Below are 25,506 nucleotides of genomic sequence, written 5' to 3' on the forward strand. Positions count from 1 at the left end.
GTGCAATAATTATGTTAATTACATATTTAAAATTTATTCATTCATAAAGGGTTTTACTAATCATTAAATTCATGTAATTATTCCAGGCTATGGGGGATAGAGGGTATCAAAATGAATAAAACTTGCATTACTATTTTTTTTTTTTGCATTACTATTCTTAAGGAGTTTACAATACAGAAAGGGCAAAAGCATAATAGTAACTGGCTGTAAAGTAGTATAAAACAAATGCTATAAAATTCCCTTACTCCTCCCTACTAAAGGAACCAAAACAGATGAGGGGAAAACAAAATTACTTAAGATTTTTGTGGTGGGATTTCAGCTATTAGAAGAGAGCTTGAGAGAAACAGCATAGGTAATAGTGTCCAAGGGAAAGCTAACGGATGAAGGAGGAGTTGCTAGAGCTGAATAACAATATTATGGGAGAGGATTGCAGGTGAAAGAGACTTATACCAAGGATAGTGATTGTGGATGTCACAGTCTGAACGGTACAGTTAACAGAATAGGAGATGTTTTGGAGGGAAAATGTTAACTTAGAAAGTGGACTAATTATGGGTCAGCCAGTCTTTATATTTTACATGAAATCTCAATATATGATTCTGGGTCTTATTAAAACTCAAATCAAATGAGAACGTTTATTGAGGTGTTGCTGATAAGCCTCTCCTGGAAAAAAGTATATCAGTAACTGTGAAGGACCTGGGATTTATCTTACTTGCAAGGTAACAACTTAGCTTGTCACATTTTTATGGATTCAGGCAGAAAACACAAGACTCTGGGGCCAAAGACAAAGGACATCATAATCCCCTGTAATAGCAGTAGCAAAAGTGTCAGTATTTTCTTGAGTTGGTTTCTCAAGCCCTAATTCTTGCAAGAAGATCAAGTTTTAATAATTGACTGGATCCAAAATGATACACTAAGTCCAATTACGGGCATTGAGAAAAAAAGTTCCACAGATGATTTTGGTTTACATTCTTTACTAAAAACAATTCAATAAGGGGTAAATTTGAAAAACATCTACAAGCTTAAATAGCATTGTAAATAAATCAATTAATAGTCAGGTCTTTACTGTAAGTAAACTTTGTATGTGTCCAGCACCATACCAAAAACAGAGGGGAAAAGAAATCTTAAATGAAGTCTGTGTTTTCTAAGAATTTATACTTTAACTGGGAATATAAAAAATGTAAGTATAAGTCAGAAGCAAATAATTATAATTTAGATAAAAAGTTTAGAAGGCATATCAATAGAAACATTTCAAAATAATATATCAGATTATGGTTTATTATTAAGAATTGGTTATCACATGTGAAAAAGAAGTTACTTCAACATTCAACATGTGTGTTTTTACCTACATGTAATGAGAAGCAATAGACAGTCATTAGCAATATGCACCCTGGAATCAGAGCACCTTAGATGCAATCCAGCTGTTTGTCCCTAGGCTTTGCCTGACCTCTACCTCCTCATCCATAAAATGAGTATAATAATTGCGTCAAATTCATGGATTAAAATCAAGATTAACATGTTAAGGGTTTTAATATATCTTTCTTCTCCAAAGAAGACATATCAATAGCCAGTAACACGTAAAAAAGATGGTCAACATTATCAATCATTAGGGATATGCAAGTCAAACTTGTGATGAGATACCAGTTCACACCATTAAGATGACTATTATAAAAAAATACAATAACGAGTGTTGGCAAGAATGTGGAGAAATGGGAACTTTCATACATTACTAGTGGGGATGCAAACAATAACACAGCTCTGAAAAACAATTGGCCATACTTTATACATAAAGTCTGACCGACTTTATACATAAAGTTGCTATGTAACCCAGTATTTTGCCTCCTTAGGTATGTATATATGAAATTTATGAACACTTATACACACACACACACACACACACACACAACTTGTACATGAATTATGAAACAACCATAATGTTTATCAACTGATGAAAGAACGAAATGTGGTCTATCCGTACAACAGGATACCATCTGGCAATAGCATACGATGGAGTACTGACACATACAAAGGGATGAACCTTGGAAACGTTGTGTTAACTGAAGAAAACCAGACAAAAAAGGGCACAGATTCTATGATTCTGTTTATATGAAATGTTCACAATAGGCAAATCCATAGAGATAGAAAATAGACTCGGGGTTGCCAGGGACTAAGGGAAGATGCGAGGTAGGAGTAAAGAGTAACTATTACTGGGTCCAGGACTTCCTCTTGGCATGATGGAGGGATCTAAAATTAGTTTTTGGTGATGGTTTCCCATTGAAGTGCATGTACATTTTAAGTGAGAGAACTCTGTAGTATGTAGATTACATATCAATAAATGTTTTTAAAAAGATTAAAAAGTCAATTTGAGTAAAATTCGTATAAGTGTCTATGACATGGTAACGACTCAGTATATTTTAGCTTTTACTGTTATTCCTAACTGCCAAATAAATAAATGTTTATTTCTTATGAGATGGTAAATACTATGAAATTAGGTGCCATATTGGACTTATCATCTCCATGATATCCACGCAAGGTACGTTCTATTACAGATGCATTATAGTTACTTAAAGAGAATGTGGTGGGGGGAGAAGGCAGGAAAGCGCGAGAATCGAGAATCGCAAAAACAGCAAATGAAACTGGTCCCTTCCCTTGAAAAACTCACAACTGACCAGGGAGAGAGACATGCCTGCATCTGATTAAAGTACAGTTGCAACATTTTGTTGAGGAGTAAGTAAGGGGTGACAAACAGAGGAGGCTGTCTGAAGAACGAGAGGTTTGCAGAGGTCTGGGCAGATTGTGGGTGGCAGGGAATTTTGTGCAAGCGAAATAGCAGACACATAGATGGAGAGATGTTGTTAAAAGGCATAGGATCTATAAGGGGAAATGTGTTTACTGTGGCCTCAGCATTTCATTCATGGAGAAAATTGAACAACACGAACCTGTAGTTGGAAAATTAAAGTCGGACTTAGTAAGACTTGGTATGTCATTATATATATATATTTTTAACAAACAATGTGAACTCGGGTTTCTTTCGGTTTCTGTTTTGTTGTTGCTGTTTTTATTTTCTTAAGTATCTATTTTACGTTTCAGGTATTTTTAGTTGTTTGGAAGAAAAAAGAAAGGGAAAAAAGACTTTGCCTTAATTTTGCTAGCCTTGAGAATCTTGTATGGCAGCTATTTATGTAAAAGTGATGGTGTGGCACATGTTCTATCTCTGCTGTGGGACATTGGGCCAGTCCCCATGCTCTCAGGCCCTCTGAGTCATCAAGAGGAACTGAGATCCGGTAAATCCTAGAGCGAGCTCGGGGGTCGGAAAGGGCCTTAGGTTTTCCTACCCTGTCCTCTGTTGAATCCCCTCTACAACATCGCCACCAAGCGGCCATAGAGCCCCAGTCGGGGCTGCTGGCCTGGGTTTACTCTACAAATAAAACTAGGCAAGGCCACACTTTAGATATAGTCACTAAAATGTAGCATGCTTAGGTTAAAACCTGGACAATACTTCAATTCGAGGCCCCCAATTTTTAAAGAAGGCTCATCCCTTTCCCAGGTCGAGAAGATGTGAGACAGCTGCTTTCTGTTAACAATATTCAGGTTTAAATATTTCTGTCAGTACAGTGTGTTTTGGACAAAAGACAGGAAAGAAAAAGAAGCCAGGAATTAACGCACATGGCGGAAGTAGAACAAAGGGAAAATGGGGCAGAAGGAAAGGAACAGATGACACCCTAAGCATGGCATGGCCCCCCTCTTCTGTTTGCCTTCGCTTCAGGGGCGGAGCGCCCTGTAATAGAAGAGATTTATCAGTGTCACAAGTAATGTTAGATCAGCTAGTGTTTTCCTCAACCCAAGCTATAAACACTTCCACATTCAAAACACTTGGCAACAGAGGCAAGAATTTTTAGTGAGTTGGAAGGAACCATCACAAATACTGAGGGACGAGCTGCTTGCTCCTCCACACCCAGAGTTCTGGCTTCTTATGCCAACTCCTTGTCTGGGGGGTGACCGAAGCCAGCCCATGCTACGTATCTTTGGTGGCTTTGTAAAACAACTATGATGACAAAAACAAAAGTAAATAAAACACTCAATCCATTTCTGAACCCAAACACAACTTCCTGTGGGTAGGGGGTGGAATAACATGCATCATTTACCCTATGAGACCAGCAGGTAACAACACTCATTCCTCCTCTCAGCAAAGACAGAATTATTCATGGGTAAAAAATGATTTTCTGTCTCATTGAATAATGTATAGAGTTGCTGAATCCCCGGGTTGCACACCTGAAACTAATATACCACTATATGTTGACTGCACTAGAATTAAAATTTAAAAAAAAAAATAGAGAGTTTATCCTATGTCCTGTTTTAGAAAGTGTTCCACTATCAGAAGGGAGACCATCAAACCATAGGTAACCTGAAATCCCGAGTCCACATACTATTGGCAAAATTTTATTCCTTCATGCACTGCAACATTATTTCTTTTCACTTACATATTTTTAGTCCCTGCTTTGCACCCCCTCCCCACCTCAAAAGGATTCAGTGCATAGTCGAGTGACATAGAGCAAAGAGAAAATCAGAGAAGGGAAATTATGAAACTGGGCCAACAAACCATACCAGGTGGTCCAGGGAAGTTGCTAAAAGCAAGAGATGGCCATTACGTGAGCCTAAAACTCGCCTCTAAAACCTTTCCTCTCAGACTCATTGCACCATAATTATTGTCATTTCAAGACTGCTCATTACGGTGACAGTGTCCCCACTCCCCATGGCTGCCATCCGATGTCATTAGAGTCTTTCACCACAGTTTGTCAAAATCATTGGATGTTGCTCGTGGGGGCCCCTGCTGCTGGGCAAAGCTGGCTTGGCTTTTAGACCTGGCCGTGGAAAAGTGCCCCAAAATGATGGGCTCGTGCTTCTCCTAGAAACCAGGTACAGAATATACCCCCATCCCAGCCTTCTCTTTGAGAACCCACCCTTCATGAGCCTGCAGTCAGTGCACCCCAACTTTCACAACTGGCCTGGAAGCATTACTTTTTCTTTTGGTGTCATGGGATCTATATATATATATATATATATATATATATATATATATATATATATATAATATAAGATAGCTATAGATATCTATCTTATATATATAATATATATCACAGCATGCATTCTGGGATATCATCACACAGTTGCAAACCAAGTTCTGTATGGTTTTGTTCTGTTCTTATGGAGGAGGAGTAGAGCAGATGCTTAGCCAAATAGAATGAAAAGAAATTTTGGATTATAAATCCCCTCCCATAGAATTCTCAACTCATTTGATTAAAGGAAAAGGTATTTTAAATGTAGCCTATGGTTACATACAATGGAAAATTCGATAAAATTTACCAAATGCAAAAACGTGGTCTTCCCCATATGACATCAGTCACAGCACCTCATCTAAATATGGTCCCTACAAATACCTGGTGCTCTCTGTCCAATAGTAGAAGCCGACTATGTATGGCAAGTACGTCAGCATAGCACTTATTTATGCTGTTTGAGGAGTTTACACATAATAATCCACTTACCCTTGCAAAAAACGTTGAGATAGGAATTACCCTTATGTGACAATTGAGGAAACCGAGGCACAGAGAAATTAAGTAAGTTGCCTAGAGTCACACAGCTGGTTAGCGGCAGCGCCAGTGTCTACACACACCCTACACTCTGGCTCCCAAGCCCCTGTCTTGTCCCCTAGACTATACTGCCTTTTAGGTATGAAGTTTCTATGCTGACATATCTTCTGGTATTGTTTTGCCTTAAAATAATGTATTTGATCCCAGAGCAAGACCATTGTGACTGTATTTGGATGCCATGTAGATAATCTGAGATTATCTGGGGAGACTGACAAAACAATCAACCAGAATTAATCTGGGTGTGATATGTCTCTTTTATAGAATTAGTGAAGCCAGTTTAACATTCTGTGGCCTGTTTTTTTTTTTTTCATTTATAAAGTTGGAATTTTTGTATGTTTCCCAATCATAAATGGAAACTGAGCATGAATGTGATTATATAAGCCACGGTAGTTAAACTCCCTGCAAGATCAATGTTGTATGAAGCAGTACCCGAGTGGGTAGGACATCTCCCTCAGGACTCTGCTTAATTCGTGCTCAACTAACATAGCACATGGACCATGGGTATAGGATCCCCTGGGATGCTTTCAAAAATGTGATTATGGGATCTTGACTGAGACATACTCTATCGAAATTTCTGGAAGGTTAGCACCAGAATATACATTTATTAAACTACCATATGATTCTTATATACCAGAATTTGATAATCGTTGCCTTTGAACAAGTCTTCTTGTCCAAATTCTGGCACATTTAATTCACCTTTGAAAAAAAGTGAATTAACTTTGAAAAAGTTAAACCAAATGAATCAGAATCTTAGGTCAGCACGGGACCTGGGCATCTGACGTTGTTAAAGGTTGCCAGCTCTTTCACCCCCTAATGTACTCAGGCCTGAGAGCAACTGCCTCCCTTCAAGTTCATAGAAAGCCATGGAAAGGGACATTCTGAGGTCAATAATCTAGAAACGATTATTAAATCACTAAGTCTAAAAATGATCATCTTTGCCCGATTATTCCTTCCAGTGTGTGAAAATGCTAATGTCCAAATGCTATTCCAACCTTACTTTCACAAGAACGAGTGACCCGGAAGCTACTGTATTGTTTTCCTTTTTACTATTACAGTGGGAGCCTCCAGGTCCAACGAGATGGTGTGATGGCAGGCTTGATTACATGGCTTTTGGGGTTGTTTATATTGTGTTTGTGGAGTTTCCTGCCCTGACAGTATATGAACATACTAGGGAATGAAATGCTTTTATATACCCTAATCTTCAAGCCCAGTTATGCTCTCGAGACTTAAATACTATTCATGAGTGATGCTGTACAGCCCGTTAAATCCCCTCACTCCTTCCATATGGAAATGCTTTGCTTAAAACTGTTCCCTAGGGACAGAGGGGAAAAAAAAGAAATTATTTTCAAAATATGTTGGGATTTTTACAGGGTCGTTCTATATACTGTATACTCAAGTGACAATTCTGAATGGACCGTGATGACCCAAGACTAGTTTTGTGATTTAGTCTGACATTAACATCTTAACTTCCCCAGTTCAACAAATTCAAGTTCAATGGCTAATGAAGGTGAATGCCACACTCAGTGCTGCTTTCAGAATGTACTTTAGGGAAATTGATTTAGGCCCTTTTTATCCTTAGGAAATATGATTTTATGCTCCTAACTTTGGAAATGAAAACAATATGTAATAGGATGAACACAGAAATACACAACAAAAATGAATGTGGCCTAAGAACCAATTGACTAGAGACACATCCCTGAGTCACTCTGGTTACCAAAAGCAACAGATCTCTAAAGAGCAAAGATGATGATCAATAGAGAAAAGTGAATATGGCATTGGATGACGAAATATTACTGCAGTTTCTAATGGTTATCTTAGCTTAAAAGTTCGAAGAAACATGCTGTACTTCAAGATAAGCCAGAGGAGGAGTTGTGCTGCCTTGCACGCAATGGAGGACAAATCGAATTTTCTTAGCCAACAGAGACATCCATGGATTTGAACAGGCTTGCAGATGGAGCTCGCAAATGACACCTTGGAGATGATGACGTCAGTTTTATAGGTGAGGTAAAAATCCAGTGGCTGTGATTTTGACAGCACATGTTCCATTTAATGACAATAAAAACAACTTTATATACTGTATTGCACACTGTACTTAGGATTCTGTGGGAAGTAATGTGAAACAGGAAACAAAGGCGGAACAAATCCATGGATGGTTAGGCAACGATGTTTCCAAACACTTAGAGATGCTCGTTTTTCTTCGTTTAAATGGCATCACCTTGCTCCATGCCACCTGGTCCGAGCCTACTTAGCACCCATAAATCAACAGTTTCCACAATGACCAGGTATCTTATGTAATGACCCCAACCCCAACCAGCAGAAGTTTTCCATCACTACCATATGAGACTCACAGTCCAATAAGACTACACTTGACATGGCCACGTAGTATCAATTGCGCCAACATATTTTAAAGTTCTACTACTCGGAAAGTGCTGGTCCGTGATGCAATAAGGAGCTTGTTCTAGAAAACCAACCAATGTACCATTTCTGTTATCAAAAAATCTTTCCCCCCAAAACGTTAGCCCAACCCAATGTGGTGCTTTGTAATGAAGTTGCTTGACATCCTGGTGCGAGTGAGCTCCTTGTCTTTTTGTGGACCAACAGCAGACAGTGGACCAACTCGGTAGCTGTCTGAGAACTGGAGTTCGAATAGCACTGCTTAAGGTATCTGTTTCCATCTATAATGTCTGTTGTGAGTTGGATGGCAGCTCCCCCAAAGTTTGGTCTGTAACTAACCCCCAGACCCATAAAGACATGACTGTATGTGGAAAACAGACTTCTACAGGGGCAATTAAGTACCTTGGGAGGAGGTCACACTGGATTACCTACACGGGTTCTAAATTCAAGATTACGTGTTCTTCCGAGAGACACAGGAGGAGAAGACAGAGGGAGAAATCGGAGAAGATCGTGTGACAATGAGGGCAGAGATTGGATTGATGCTGCCCTGAGCCAAAGAACACGGGGAGCCCCCAGAAGCCAGAAGCAGCAAGAAGGGATGTTCCCCTAGTGACGCTGGAGGGCATGTGGCCTCCGGAGCTGTGAGGCGGTTAATTCCTGCCATTGTAAGCCACCCAATTCATCGTAATTTTTTACAGTTGCCCTAGGAAACTGGTATGATGCCAAAGGTTTTATTGTCATAAAAACTTTTAAAAATATCATACATGTTCTTTAGGAATATATTTTTGTGGGATCCCTGGGTGGCGCAGCGGTTTGGCGCCTGCCTTTGGCCCAGGGCGCGATCCTGGAGACCCGGGATCGAATCCCACATCAGGCTCCCAGTGCATGGAGCCTGCTTCTCCCTCTGCCTGTGTCTCTGCACCTCTCTCTCTCTCTCTCTCTGTGACTGTCATAAATAAATAAAAATTAAAAAAAAAAGGAATATACTTTTGTAAATTAAAATGCATTATACATATGCATATATGTTGATAAATATATGTAAATGAATATGTACATTATATATATATCAAGGACAGTGATTGGATAAGAAATTAAAATCTAATGGCTGCAATTCATATTTTTTAAACTTTTTATAACTAATCAAGGCTTTCCCTCCCATTTAACTCAACTATATTTAGTTGTCTTCCGAGCACAAGAATTAACTTAGCCACTTGTCACAAACTTCTCTACCTGGTTTTTGTAAGCGGAAGGACCATTTTCCTTTCCACAGAAATGTCATGCTGTGAATTACAATAATAAGAAATCAGATAAGGAATTCACGGTATGTGTCCAGTATTTCTGGGTTTTTCAGGTTTCTTCTAATCTTTACGTATGCTTGTAAATATACCTAAACATATAGAAATATAAATACCGACCCGGCGGTCAGGAGGGGCAAAAATCGGCAAGATGTTACTACAAGGATTCTTGATTTAAGTGAAAGAAATGTTGTCAATATTTTACTTCCAAGTGTAAACTGATTTGGAAAATGATCGCAAGGGTACGGGATAATTAGCCCCACCATTTTACGTGTCTGTTCCCCCCTTTCCATAGGGTAGGGATAGTTTGAGTCACATCACAGCAGACCACCGTCCACAGGCTCCAGATTTCTAATCCATCAGGAACAAGAGCCTTTCAGGGATCTCTCACCAATATCACTTTTCTCTTTCCCAAAGCATTTATCCTACAATTCACCACGTACAGTTGCACCTGCATGGTATATTCACAGTCACTGCTGGGCCTGCCAAGAAGTGACTTGCAGTCACCGTGTTTCTGTTCAAATTAGTGGGCTCTCTCTGTCTGCGGAACATCTGCTTTGAGTGATGCTGCAGCAGCTGTGATGAGCTAATAGTAAGCTGAGTGCTTCAGTATTCAGTCGGACAAAAGGGGCTTTGAGGAGGATGATAAATGACCTAAATTAGATGACGATTTTTAAGTACCTAATTTTAACCTTTGCCATAATGAATGCCTTTTCCTCAAGCTTCTTTGCACCTGTCGCTCTTGGAAAGCGAGTAAAATGTGCCCGCTTCTTGTTTAGTTCAAGTTGCATTTTCAACAGATTGTTAAGCAATGCCTGAAATGCTGACGCGAACCAACACGTTGTGCCTTTTAAGAGTTTCTCTCTCTCTCTCTCTCTCCGGCTTCCTCTAATTTCCTATGGTCTTAAAAGGCAGAGCTTTCTCCAGAGATTCATATGTGCTGTAGAAATAAATACCCTATAAGCCTACATACCATCTTTAAGAAATTCTTTCATATTTTTAACATAGTTTATTTTTGGAGTAATCATTAATCTTTCTTTAAAAGCTTTCGTATACAAGGGCTCCCGGGGGGCTTCCGGAGGGGCCACCGGGCGCCTGGCGCCTGGGCCGTCGCGAGCCCGGCCCTTCGGCTGAGGCCGTGACCCGGCGTGGACCGAGCTCTGCGCACGCCCGCAGCCTGCTTGGGATTCTCCCCCCCCCGCCCCGTGTGACCTCTCTCTCTCTCTCAGGCATCTAAGTCAATCCTTACGAACACCTCCAGAACCGCAGACTTCTTTTGTCCCTCACAGTGCGATCCCTGAGGTGGGTTTTCCCCGTGACACATCCCGCGGGTTGCACACGAAGCCTCAGCTCACGCACAGGCGGCTCCCGTGCAGCGCTCGCCCCTCCCATCGCTCGCCCCTCCCATCGCTCGCCCCTCCCATCGCTCGCCCCTCCCATCGCTCGCTCCTCCCGCTCCGCGTGACGTGGCCGAGGGCCCGGGGGTGGGGAGCACCCGCCCCCACGGCTCACACGACTCTGCCTTCTCTGCGTGGGAGGACGTGGCGGCCCTCACTCTTGTATTGGTTTCCTTATTAAGTCGCTTCTCCAAGCCTGCCAGTGTAACTGCACACACCTGGCAGACCCGCGCGGCTGCACGAAACAGCCGGTGCTCGCGCTCCTCCGAGCCTAGAAGCTGCGTTCGTGCCGCGGACGGGGCGCCCCGCTCGCCTTCCCTTCCCGACCCCGCGTCACTCGCACGTCACCGCTGACCCCGCGCAGCCTAAGACGCGCCCTGGCGGCCGGGCCTGCAGGTCCCCCGGGTCCTTGCTCCGGCCCGTGCTGTACCCCCCTCCCCCCGCCCCCGGCAGCCCCCCCGCATGTACCCGGTCCCGCTTCTCCGCCTCTGCTTGCACGTCCCCCCCCCCCCCCCCCCGCTTGGCCTTACCTTCTGGCATCCAGAGCGCATCCTGCCTGAGGGAATGCCCCCCTCCTGGGCAGGTGCCTGCTCCTTAATGGATTATTTACATCGTTTCCAGATTTTTGCAAAAAGAATGACATTCTATGTAACATGACGTGATAGGAAACAGGGGAGAACATACTCATTCTTTAAGCTTTTTAGTTTCCCAGGAGTGGGATCATCAGATTTATGTCAGCATCCAGACCTACTGTAGAAGTGTTACCGCTTTTTACAATTTTTGCCATTCCTAAAGAAAATTTTTATCTCACTTTTGCCTTGATTTCATTATCCCGACTACTAATACTTACTATTGAGCTTTGCTCTTCTGTGATTTTCCCACTCACATCATCTCTTCTTTTTCTTTGTTCTCGGATTTTATTCTTCCACTAACATTACAGATAGTAATCCTCTGTGCTGCAGAAATATATGCACCTAGCTTGTTTTTCTGTTGACATTCAAAACAATTTTTTTGCAGCTTAGTAAAAAATTATCCAGGTTTTTCTTTTCTTTTCTTTTTTTTTTTTTTTTTTTCTGGCTTCCAGGTTTCTGGTATTGTTTTAGAATTGTTTCCTGCCCTTTTTTTAAAAATGTCTTTTAGATTTATCGAAGTATTTCAAGTGCTACTTGGGGGGCTTAGTCTGCTAAACGTCTGACTCTTAATTCCAGCTCGAGTTGCAATCTCAGGTTGTGCCATTGAGCCCCATCTTGGACCCTGCGCTCAGAGGAACCTTACTCCTCTTCATCTCCCTCTGCACCTCCCCTTGCTCATGCATGCCTACAGACTTACATTCTCTCTCTCTCTCTCTCTCTCTCTCCCTCCCTCCCTAAATCATGTACATCTTTTTTAAAAAGGAAATATTTCAATTATTTCAATGTATACATAATTTATCATAGGATGCAGTATCTTGGGGTCTGTTTTTATTTCCTCCTAGGGGAACAGTTAATGTTTTTAATGAGTGTGTTGAAATCTCCAATATATTTGTTGAGAAAGTCAACCCGTTGTGGGACCTGAGCATCCCTGTATATTCTTTTTTTTTTTTTCCTCAAGTTTTTATTTGAATTCCAGCTGGTTAACATACAGTACAATGTTAGTTTTAGGTACAGAATTTAGTAATTCAACAATTCCATACAGCACCTGGTGCTCATCGCAAGAGCCCTCCATAATCTCTAACACCTCTTTAACCCACTCACCCCTCCCCAAATCCCCTCTCCTGACCATCGGTGTGTTCTCTGTAGTTAAGAGTCTGTTTCCTGGTTTGCCTCTCTTTTTCCCCCCATGTTCATTTTTTTTGTTTCTTAAGCTCTACATATGAGTGAAATCATAGGACATTTGTCTTTCTCTGGTTGACTTATTTTGCTTAGTATTATTCTCTGTATTTCCATCCCTGCTGCTGCAAATGGCCAGATTCCATTCTTTTTGATGGCTGAGTAATATTCCATCGTGTGTGTTCATCACTCAGTGAGCATTTGCATCACTCTGTGTTCTTGCTGAGTGTCCTAAGAATGAAAAGCCCTCACTGCTCTGAATCCAGGTGATTTCTCCAGGTTGTATCTGCAGCAACAACCTGGCAGGATGAAGCCCTCTCTCTCTCTGTCTCTCGATAAAGACCACGTTTACTTGCCTCTCATTATAAAAGTGATGGATTCCTCAAATGCAGTCTTTTTGATCCATGATACAGTCCACTACAAGGGCAGGCATGCACCTTCATTATCTGTCTCACCCACGTAAAGAAGCAGAAAATACAAGGAAATGATTCAAGCATGCTCACATGCTTTATTATGGCATCAGAAATGAATACTTTTTCTCTCAGCCAGGAGTCTGGTGTCTTATGCAATATTCACTTAACAGTCATAGGCTAAGTTAGCTTGTAACTAGAGTGAAACCCCAAAGCCAAAAGCAATAATACAGAGAACAGCATCCATCCATGCACAACCGTACTTACACAAACACGCAAGTTTAATGATTATATTTCAAGGTCTCATGTTCTTTTTAAGTTTCTACTTTAGTTCCAGTTAGTTTACACACGGGGTTATATTAATTTCAGGTGTGATATGGTAATTCAACACTTCCGTACAGCACGGGGCTCGTCACACAGGCCCTCCTTGACCCCCATCACCTAGTTCACCCATCTTCCAGCCTTTGCCCTCCAGTAACCATCAGTTTGTTCCCTCTAACTAAAAGTCTGCTTCTTACTATGTCTCTCTCTCTTTCCCTTTTCCCTTTGCTTATTTGCTTTGTTCCCTGAATTCCACAGATGAGTGAAATCATGTGGTATTTATCTCTTTCTCTGACTTATTTTGCTTGGCATTATACTTGCTAGCTCCATTTGCATTGCTGCAAAGGGCAAGGTCTCACTATTTTTTATAGCTAAGTACTGTTCCACTGTACATAGAGCACCCTTTCCTTATTTGTTCCTCTGTCAGTGGACGAGCTGCCTGCTACTACCTCATGGCTATTGGAGGAATGTTGCAATGAATGTGAGAGATACAGATACCTTTTTGAATTAGTGTTTTCATTTCCTTCGGAAAAGTACTCAAACATGGAATTACTAGACCATATAGTAGTTCTATTTTTTATTTTTTGTGGATCTTGATAGTGTTTTACATTCTCACTAACAGTGAATAAGAGTTCTCTTTTCTCCACAATCTTGCCGACACTTGTTCTTTCTTGTCTTTTTCGTAGTAGCCATTCTGACAGGGGTGAGGTGATCTCCCACTGGGGTTTCGATTTGCATTTCCTCGGATCATGAATGATATTGAACACTTCTCATGTGCCTGTTCATCATCTGTATGTATGTCTTCTTTGGAGAAAATGTCTATTTAGATCTTTTAAGAGTCTACTTTGTACCAGATTGTTTCTTGACTTAATTTATTGTGTTCCTTTTGTCCTCCTTGCTGATTTGGAAGTTTCTGCTATGGCTTATCATTTCTACAAATGTTTATGTATTAGTCTGCTCAACTCTCATAACAAAACCCCAAGGGCAGATGCCTTAATGACAGGAATTTATTTTCTCACAGTTCTGAATCCTAGAAGTCCTAAATCAAGATGCTGGCCCACTCAGTTCCTGGTGAGAGCTCTCTTCCCAGCTTGAAGATGACTGCCTCCTTGCGGCATCCTTACGGGGGACAGAGAGAGAGCAAGATTTCTGCCATCTCTTCGTATAAGGACACTGATCCCATGGTGAAGACCTTGCCTTCCTGACTTCATCTAACCCATAGGGGCTCCCAAAGGCTCTGTCCCACCATGGGAGTTAGGTTTTCAATATATAAATCTGGGGAGACACAGAAATTCAGCTAGTACGTGTTACTGTTCTATTTCTTGTATTCATATCTAAAACTAGATTTTTCTAAATTTAACTATATGGAAATAAATTTAAGATATTATTTCAATTAGATGCCTCATTTATTTATGTTATTCCAAACCCACTAGTAAAAAACCTTTAGAATACGTTTATTTCCCCATTTTCCCACACTTGCCCTCTCAAATATTAGATTCTATGACTTTTGTTGAAATAATTCTTAATTCTGAGCTCTTGAGATTTACACTGGTGGCATGCCTCTGCTGTTTTAAAAAATCTCTATCCTTAAAAGTGCAAAATCTCAGTCATATTATCATCCATTTAAATTTAACTACACATACAAGAGTCAGTGCGTATTACTGACTGTTAAATTTTAGATTATCCTTCAAGCATTTTCCATAGATGAAGTGGTGTTTTTTTTGTGCTCATCTTTCTTTTGCCCTGTTCTATAAGTGGTTTTCAAATAAAAAAGCCAATACGTTTGATGGTGAACCTGGAACAGATTCTGCGTCTTTCTGAGACACTGCAGGGTACCTCAGTTTCTTCATGTATAAACTGAGCATAATCAAATAACCTGTCTCAAAAGATTGGCATACAGTACTTTAAATATGTAAAACAATGCTTAGAATATCGAGCACAATGTGTTAGCTTATATTAACTGGGTATTAAACTTTTTTTTGAGGGAAGGAGCAGCAGAGAGAGGGGGAGAGAATCTTTTTTTTTTAATAAGTATTTTTAAAGATTTTATTTATTTATTCCTGAGAGGCAGAGAGAGAAGCGGAGACCCAGGCAGAGGGAGAAGCAGGCTCCGTGCAGGGAGCCCGACGCGGGACTGGATCCCGGGGTCACGCCCTGGGCCCAGGGCAGCCACTTAACCGCTGAGCCCCCCGGGCGCCTGACAGGACCCCAAGGGCAGATCCGGTCGTAATATATCATTAGCTTGAATCCTCAAAAACCAGAGCAGGCTCACCCAGGAGCAAGGCAGACCCACTGAGGGCGGCCCGGCGGGGCGGGGTGCTCCCCGCAGGGAAGCGTCAGGGCCGGCGGAGGCGCGGCTGCAGGCGGAGGCGGCCGGGCCCACGCCCCGCCCCCGGGCCCAGGGCGCCTTCCACGCGCCGCGTCAGAGGAGACAACCTGGACAACCGCGGCCCGTGTATGCCCAGAGACGGGCACTTTTCAGTTCCTGCCGCAGGTTTGTGTCTTTGGGTTTAGATTATTCTAAAACATGCCTATATCTTCTTTTCTAACATAAAAAAAAAAAAAAAAAATTACAGTGGGAATGAGTTTTAAAACTGGAGCAGTCACAATGTTATTTTAACTAGATACATTTAATTAACTTCTATTTTACCTTGAGGGTATATATTTCTAAATGTCCTTCATCCCTTCTTCCTCAGCTTTGTGTGCCTCATGACCCAATAGATTTTTAAACAGCTACAAGGTGTTTTGGGGTTACTCATAAAAACACCTTGATGGTCCCAAAATGTACCTTCGTTCCAAATGGAAATGTGCAACACACTGTGCTACATTTTTTTTTTTTTGCTTCATAACATCCACTTTTATTTATTTTTTAAAATTTTAGGTATTTTATTTTTTAAAAGGTTTTATTTATTTATTTTGAGAGAGAGCAAGAACAAGAGAAAGAGAGCACAAAGGGAGAGGGAGAGGGAGAGGGAGAAGCAGACTCGACGCTGCGTGTGGAGCCCAACGCGGGGCTCAACCCCAGGAGCCTGAGATCATGACCTGAGCCAAAAGCAGAGGCTCAAACACCTGAGCCACCCAGGTGCCTCTCAAATTTATTCTTTATTGAAGTATAGTTGACATGCCATATTATATTAGTTTCAGGTGCACATAGCGATTCAACATTTCTATATTTCATGAAATTGTCACCACAGTAAGTCTAGTTACGATCTGTCACCTTATATGAAGTTACTACAATACTATTGACTCTATTCCCTATGCTGTGCTTTTGCATCCCTGTGACTTATTTCACAAATGGAAATTTGTACGTCTATTCCCTTCACCTTACAGTCCATCTTCCCACCCCCTAAAATTCATCTTTAAATATACCACAGCTCTAGCATAGGTGGTCATTTTAAAACTCATTCTGGAGGATTATAGCCTCATTCTCATTTGTTTCACATTAGGCAAAACACATAGCTAAGCAGCTATCCAAAGACTTCGTCAATATAGGAGGATTTGGCCATTCACATTAACACTTTTTATAAAGAATGCAATTTGGTCAAGTGCTCAACCATCCAAATCTTTAACAGAGAATATTAATGTGTAGTATGGTAACATAAAAGATAAACCCGAGGAGACTAATCATCTGTCTTCTTTTTGCTAATCCATAGTCACTTTCTCCTTTTTGAGTTGGAGCAGATATGTAGTCTCATCAAGATATCAAAAATAATGGGATGTTGACAAACATAATATAAAAGTAGGTTAAAATGTCTTGCTACTTAGCATATTACATTGATCATATGTAAGAGAAAACTCTTAAAATAATATCTGATCTCAAGTCAGAAAAAAAAATCCTGTATTTCACTAAAGGGTCTTACTTTCTAAAAATGTATTTTCTAAGCCACTGAAAAAAGAAGTTTTCAAGGAAAATCTCATATTGCTCTATAACGAGATGAGAAAATACAATGGAATTTGCTGACAACTAATTTATTAATTTATAAGTTGTAGAGCTTTGTAGCAGAATGCATGCGAGCAGCCTCATGGGCCAGATTGCCAGGCTAAACACTGGCTCCCTCACTTAACAATGATGTGACTTTGGGCAAATTATTCTACTGTTTTCAGCTTCTGCTTCCTTATGTTTAAATAAGATGATAATAATAATATTTACCTCATACAGCTTTTGCCAGAAGTAAAGGATTAGATATATTTAAAAAGCTTAGAATAAGACTTTGTCCATAGCAAACATTACATCATCATTAATATCTTCATGGAAACATAAAAATCCTTTACATTGGCAAAATCAATCTGTTACTGCACAATATGGAATTTTCTTATCAGAGATGAGGTCTTACTCAGTGACATTTCATTGCAACCTGAAATATCCATTACTCCTTGGTGTACATATTTTGACTTCTATCTTACTTTCTTAGAAAAAATTTGGGGCCTTAAACTTGCAAAGTGAACAGTAGAAAATATCATTATTAAACTCAATTATTTTTGCCTTTTTAAAACTCAATTATTTTTGCCTTTTTTCCCTTTTATTCAAAACATGAAATAATAAAGATAAGGAATTTCTATCAATTACTTCATTTTTTTTGTCTAAAATGAAATGTTAGTGTAAATGCCATAAAAGAATAAACACGCAAATATAACAATTACCTAAGATGAAAATGCTGTGTAACTGTACTACTTCCCCTTAACCACAGAGGACACACTTCAAGACCCCCAGTGGATGTCTGAAACCATGGGGCATACTGAACCTTATATATGCCATATGTTTTTCTATACATACACACTGATGGTAAAGTTCAACTTATAAATTAGGCACAAGTTTAGCCACAGTAACTAATAATATAGAACAATCATAACAATATATTGTAGCAGTGCCTGAGTGGCTCTAGGGTTGAGCCTCTACCCTTTGGCTCAGGGTATGATCCCAGGGTCCTGAGATCGAGTCCCATATCAGGCTCCCTGAATGGAGCCTGCTTCTCCCTCTGCCTGTGTCTCTGCCTCTATCTCTGTGTCTCTCATGAAAAATTAAATAAAATCTTTTTAAAAACCCCCACAATATATTGTAATAAAAATTATGTGAATGTGGTCTCCTTCTCAGAGTATCTCATTGTATTATATTCACCCTTCTTCTTCTTATGCTGATGTGAGATGATCAAACACCTGTGTGATGAGATGAAGTGAGGTGAATGACATAGACATTGGACACAGCTCTAGGCTACAACTGACCTTCTGATAATATGTCAGAAGGAGAATCAGGTGGAAGCAGTGGTTGGGCATGACTGAAACTGTAGAAAGCAAAACTGCAGATAAGGAGGGAACACTGTATTTTGATTGAGGTGATATTTATTCAGCAGCCAGTCCATGCAAAGTATGAATTTCCAGCTTTGTGATAAATACCCACCTCTTTTTTATACTGCGCTTACTTTTAAAACTAGCTAATGCAATTTTATAGCATCCTGTAAGGGGATTTTAAACAGATGCCCCATAAGGATTAATTATGTACGTTAACTCGACGAGGCCTTTCATTCCCGGATATCTGGTGAAACATTATTTCTAAGTGTGTTTGGGAGGGTAAACACCCTCAGAAGAGATTTGAATGGGTGGACTGAAAAAAGAAGGTAGTGTTCCCTGATATGGAACGAGCATCATCTAATTCATTGAAGGTCTGAATAGAACAAGAAAGAGGAGGAAGGTTGAATTTGTGCCTGATTGTTGAGCTGAGACATCAGTTTCCTTCCTACTCTGCTGCTCCTGGTTCTCAAATCTTTACCCTAAGACTGAAATCTACACCATTAGCTCTGGATCTCAGGCCTTCAAACTACAACACTGGTTTTCTTGGGTCACCAGCAAATGGTAGACAGTGGGACTTCTCAGTGTTTATAATCAGTAAGCCAGTTCCTTATAATAAATCCCAAAATTGATCCCTGGGTGGCGCAGCAGTTTGGCGCCTGCCTTTGGCCCAGGGCGCGATCCTGGAGACCCGGGATCGAATCCCACATCGGGCTCCCGGTGCATGGAGCCTGCTTCTCCCTCCGCCTATGTCTCTGCCTCTCTCTCTCTCTCTGTGACTATCATAAATAAATAAAAAAATTTAAAAAAAAAAATAAATCCCAAAATTGGGATCCCCAGGTGGCTCAGCAGTTTAGTGCCTGCCTTCAGCCCAGGGCATGATCCTGTGGTCCTGGGATCGAGTCCCACGTCGGGCTCCCTGCATGGAGCCTGCTTCTCCCTCTGCCTGTGTCTCTGCCTCTGTGTGTGTGTGTGTGTGTGTGTGTGTGTGTGTCTCATGAGTAAATAAATAAAATCTTTTCAAAAAAATCCAAAAATTGAAGAAGTACTCAAAGGGTAAATGAAACATATCAAAATGATACAGAAGCCAGCCTGAAGAGGCTCCCCAGGCAGGTCTATGAGTTGACCACCAGAATACACAACAAATTTACAAAACTTCATCTAACTTATACTTAAAATGAATAGATGATTGATATAGATAGATGATAGATATTTAGTAGACAGCAGAGATTATAAGTTAATAAATACAATACATTTTCATGTGTTCACACAGATAAAACAACTAGTAAATAAGAAAGAAGAAAAATCTCACCTGTATAGCAGAATAACAAAAAAACATGCAGAATGAGTTGTGGAATTTTTTTAAAAGATTTTATTTATTTATTCATGAGAGACACAGAGAGAGGCAGACACACAGGCAGAGGGAGTAGCAGGCTCTTCATGGGGAGCCCAATGTGGGACTCGATCCCAGGACCCTGGGGTCACGCCCTGAGCCCAAGGCAGACACTCAACCACTGAGCCACCCAGGCATCCCAAGTTGTGGAATTGGATAATCACCATTTTGCACCAATAATTACTAGCATTTATTGTTAATTATTTCAGAATCTTCAGTAAAATTAAAACATAAAAATTCAATAAAACTTACTCAATAAAATTCAAAAACTAAATGAAATAATTACATAATCTCAAGAGATCTACCCACAGATTATTCATTAATAAGAATGAAGAAAAATAACACACAAAGTCATTTTATCATGCGAAGACTTGGCCATCACTCTTAATCAAATCCACATTCTACACCACCTGATAGGACACAGCGAGAACCCAGCATCAAATGCTATGCTATCCCTGGGCCAAATAGATGACATGAGGTTACATGAAAAAACATCAGACAAATAGAAATCGAGGGATATTCTACAAAATGACTGACAGCTTCAAAAATGTCAAGGTCACGGAAATCAAGGAAAGATCAGCAACCAGGAGACAAGGGAACATAACAAGTGGGAGCCTTGCATGCTCCAGGATTGATTCCATGACAACCTAGGACACGGACAGAGCATGAATGGGGCCCTGTGGGTGAGTTGTGTGCAATTCTTTGTGCTATTCCTGCAAACATTTTGTAAATTTAAATTGTTCCAAGAATGTACTTCTTTAAGAATTAGATGAAAAAAAAAACGTTAAAATAAGAGTTATCCACATTTTGGGGGTAGAGTACAGTGTCTGTGCATGTGGAAAAGAAACTGAACAGAAACTAGAATTCTCTGTGTGTGCTCTATATGTCAATTCTATTTGGGACTTTAAACATATATAAAGTGAAGTTACTTTTTGATAAGTTATCCATAAAAAATTAAAAGCAAGATGAAACAAATGAGCCAAGTTGCATATCAAGTTAGTGGGATAGTCACACAATGACTTTAAAACACAGAGGTTTGACTATAGATATACCCTAAAAAGGGTATAATCTAAGGGTATTTCTAAGAAGAAAAAGAACTTCACAAAACCATTGACCTCTTTTCTGTAGTATTTATTTGTTTATTTAATTTGTTTATTATGGTAGAGATGTTAGTTTTATCCTGAGTCCAGTGTGTAGGTGTGTATATGCTGTGGGATAAAACAAATGGGTAATTGTGTTAGCATCATTGAGAACACAATAATGGAGTTAATAAATGTAAGATGGATGAGTTTAATAACATCTCTCTGCTCCTAATTTGAATTGGAAGTAATAGTAAGATCTCATGATATATTTTCTCTTAAAATATTCATATTTTGTAGTTCAGATGGCTGAAAAAATCATTTACCAACTGTTCCCATTTAATAAGAATTTGTATCCATGGAAAACAGTGTGAAGCCAAATCTGAGTCAGGAGATGTCCACGTTGATTCAGCAACATATTGTCACAGCAGAAAACAAGGAAGCCACCAGAACTATTTCAAATGGATTCAAGAGCCAAAGATAATTGTTTTCTCTTATAAATTTTTGAAAAAAAAATCTTTTACATAGAAAAGTGGATTTTTTCAATTAATAAAATTATTTTCATAACTTTTTAGTATAAATCCAATATTTTTTTCCAGATTAATCTTCTTAGTGTTTCTGAAATTGCATGATGCGTTCTTCTCTAGTTTTCAAGTAGTTTATCTCTAAAATATAATCATGGTTTAAAATAATTTATACAAATTTAGAAATAGGTTGTGTGTGTGTACACTTGTGTGGGTATATGTATACTGTACAGTGATGAGTTGTGTTCCTGAATAGTGTTCAGAAAAGGAATATAGTTGGGATATTGTATTATCCATCTAGATAAAGATGTGCTCCCAACCTCTAAGACCACAGGAAGTGTAAATAGGCAGGTGCATCTTAACGAAACAGCAGCCATGCAGATAAATAGGCAAGCAGTAAGGCTTTTATGAAAACCTTATAGATTCACAACATACAGTTAGACTTTGCAAAAGATGAGAACTATTAAAAACACTAGAGGGTAGTTTTATTAAGGAAAAACCTTTTTTTCCTGAAAGTAGTTTAAGTCAGTATCTGAGACTCCATGCATATAATATTTGTGGCAAATATGTCTAAACTACAAAATCATGTCTTTGAATAAAAATCTGTATTTTAATCTCATACTGTGAAGAGCTGGTACAAACTTCAAACAATTCAGAGAAAGAGAAAAAGAAATAGAAAGAGAAAGAGGAAGGAAGGAAGGAAGGAAGGAAGAAAGGAAGGAAGGAAGGAAGGAAGGAAGAAAGAAAGAAAAAGAAAGAAGGAAAGAAAGAAAGAAGAAAGAAAAAGAAAGAAAGAAAGAAAGAAAGAAAGAAAGAAAGAAAGAAAGAAAGAAAATCTGTTTTATTTTAAGTGACTAATTTAATAATCTTCAAAAGTTCCTGCCCATAATTTACTGGAGGTGGGAAAGACTTTTAATCTTAGATTTTAAATGTGGCCCTATCTTATCACCTAAAATTTTCTGATAGGCATTGTTCAATGTATTATGCAAAACGAACATTCAGTCACTCAGTCTCCTTACAGAGTCAGCTTTCTGCACACATGCTTACCTGCCCTAAACGGTGGGTGGAAGTAGGGAACCAAGAAGGTGTGTTTATCTTATTGCGATGGAAGAGGGGTCCCCTCCAGCTCCCGTCTCCTCCTGTGTCCCTTGTCCTTCTGAGTTGCTCCATGCGGCTGAGTCTGTAGCTGCTGTAACCCTGACCTGAGCTTCAATCAAAGCCAGATGGCCTTCCTCCAAAGCCAGCTCTTGGAATGCCACAGGCCCTGGAATCTGGCTGCACTCTTCTCTGGCCTGGCCTCGAGGTCAGCTCTGTGGACGCAGGCATATGGTCACCTCATCTCATCCTCACACCCTCCCTCAGAATCTCCCGGCCAGAAGGCCTGCTACTTCTTGTCGACAGCCCAGGAGATGAAAGGACACAGGAGATTGCTAACCCTCAAGGCTCTGCTCTACTGTCAGTAGTACATCATGCAGTTGGCAACCCCCCTCCCAGCTGATACAGGGGCTACCTTGTGATCACATCCTTTTAGAATTCTTAGAACCAAATTCTTAGAATTCTTGAGACACAAGCCTTCAACTCCATCACTTGTCTGACACAATTATATCTTGTTTGGGACAAAATTGGAATCATTTTGCTCCCCAGCTTTTGTCTCCCCTACCTCCTTTCTCTCTCTCTGACTACAGGTCAGCCCATTGCCCTTGTAACAAATCCTGTTTCAATCAGACACTTCAGTCATGGACAGGATTCTCTTTAAGATCAGATGGAGATACAAATTGGGGGAGAAACTTGTTTTGGATAGCACCCTGGCCTGAAGGTCTTATAATCTAAATTTGGATATGAAAATTACATTTTATGGAGCCCCTGAGTGGCTCAGTGGTTGAGCGTCTGCCTTTGGCTCAGGGCGTGATCCCGGAGTCCTGGGATCGAGTCCCTCATCGCGCTCCCCATAAGGAGCCTGCTTCTCCCTCTGCCTGTGTCTCTGCCTCTTTGTGTCTCTCATGAATAAATAAATAAAACTTAAAAAAAAAAAAAAAGCAAAGAAAATCACATTTTACTAGCTGTTTTTCTTTGTTTCACCAAGTCTTTGTTCCTGCTCTGGCAAATAGGTACCTCAAGTGTACTAGGATAAATGTCTTATGTATAAAAAAGTTAAAACAGAAAAGCACAACAAAATATGAAACCGTTACTCCTTTCCTCTTGTTTACTATAATAAACAGTCTTTTGAACACTATTTATTAGGTACAGCAGGGGAGCAGTGATTTAGTATTTCACTGTGATAATTGGAGTTCTTATTTTTTGCTACAGTGATTTACAAGTAGACAATAAAATGTTGTTTGTCTCCTGTATTTTATATGAGCACAGAGCATAAACATCTTTTAATGGCTAAAATTCTTTTCCCATAACCAAATATCTTACAAGATTTTTTTTTTCTAAATTTTATGTTTAGCATATTGAAGAGAAATGACAAAAATCAGAGAACCATGGAAATTTTAGAGCTGACAGAGACAGGAGACATAATTAAATTTAATCTCCCTCCCAAATATTTATTTACTACATGTAAACAGCATGGAAAAAGTCCAAATTTCTGGGTTGTTAGCCAAAACTTTTAAAAAATATTTATTTATGCCAGAACTTTTAAAATGTAAACCTAGAGAATATTAACAAACTTCACTTGATCAGCCAGCCACACTGAATGTAAGATTTCCTTTAATATTTTGCTATAAATATAAAATATACGATGGATGTAGTGAGATTAATTGAAAAAGGAATAAAGGAAAATTAATATAAAGTAGCATTGAAAAGAACACACCTTCCTGATTTCTTTTAAGAATACCTCTGTGTTTACTAGGGGCAGTCAAAAAAATTTCAGTTGTACTAGTTCAGAATATAAACAAGTATCATTCCATAAAATATGTGATCACTTATAATTGTGAGTGAGAAAAAGACAAAATTCTGAGAAAGAGTCCTGCTTATTGGAAAACGAAGGAAAGGACAGTTAGAAATAAAAGATAGTCATATATTATAGGTTGATTTTACCACATTTGTAATAAAAGAAAGTATAAGGAAGTTTTTTTTCCATTTTCCTATAAAATATTAAGGAAATACTGTAACTGAATTCTAAGCCTTTGTCTAAGTCATAATTGCAAATCATAGATATAAAAAGAAATTTGCTGATGAATTTACATAGTTTTAAATTCTATAATACTGTTTTCAGTAGAAAACAGTTAAAGTGCAGGAAAATATGTTAATATTATATCTATGTTATACATTATATACTTTAATATGTTCTGAATATAGATTATGTAGGACAACACAAATACAAATTCCATTGATCAGGTCAATAAAGTTGTTTAATCAATTTTTAAATGCATAGTATTTGTCATAAATAGGTATTAAGGGCTAGGTCTAGATCTATGTCCTCATGGAGTTTATGAAATAATAATAGTGCAATGTAATAAGTGTACTGAGTAGTTAATCATTTAAATTAAAGATCTACTTAACATGTAGTCTTCAAAATCTCAGAGTTATAGCAATAAGAAAATAATTTAGATTATCCTAAAAGTTGGACAAAATCAAATTGGCTACCAAGACATTTTTTAAAACAGAAGCAGGTATATCAAATCATCATATTAAAAAAATCATCATATTATATACTTTAAATATACACAATATTGTCAATTATATGTCAATAAAGCTGGGGAAAAATAAAATAAAAGCAAGTATTTCTGTGGCAAATGTCTCACTGGTGTTTTCTATTCTTTCCTCAAGCCCAGTCAGTATCCTTATGATTGCTGCTTTAGATTCTCCATCAGGCATGTTACTTATACTCATTTCACTTAGATCTCTGGCTGTGGCTTTATCTTATCCTTTCATTTCAGATAAACCAAAAAAATGAATAATCTAATTTTTTAAAATGGGCAGAAAGCATGAATAGACTTCTTTCCAAAGAAGACA

The 25,506-nt window shown here is 39.3% G+C and overlaps 1 long non-coding RNA gene across 1 annotated transcript in view; it reads right to left on the reverse strand.

Moving 5' to 3' along the window:
- The window catches only part of LOC140595923 (uncharacterized), a 42,260-nt gene extending 19,525 nt beyond the window's left edge, over nt 1–22,735 (reverse strand). Inside the window, exon 1 of the long non-coding RNA XR_011997889.1 lies at nt 22,597–22,735. This is a non-coding gene — a long non-coding RNA (uncharacterized lncRNA). The remainder of the gene's footprint in view (nt 1–22,596) is intronic.
- Between the last annotated feature and the right edge of the window lie 2,771 nt (nt 22,736–25,506).

Source organism: Vulpes vulpes, chromosome 1 (assembly GCF_048418805.1).
Source record: "Vulpes vulpes isolate BD-2025 chromosome 1, VulVul3, whole genome shotgun sequence".
NCBI lineage: Eukaryota > Metazoa > Chordata > Mammalia > Carnivora > Canidae > Vulpes > Vulpes vulpes.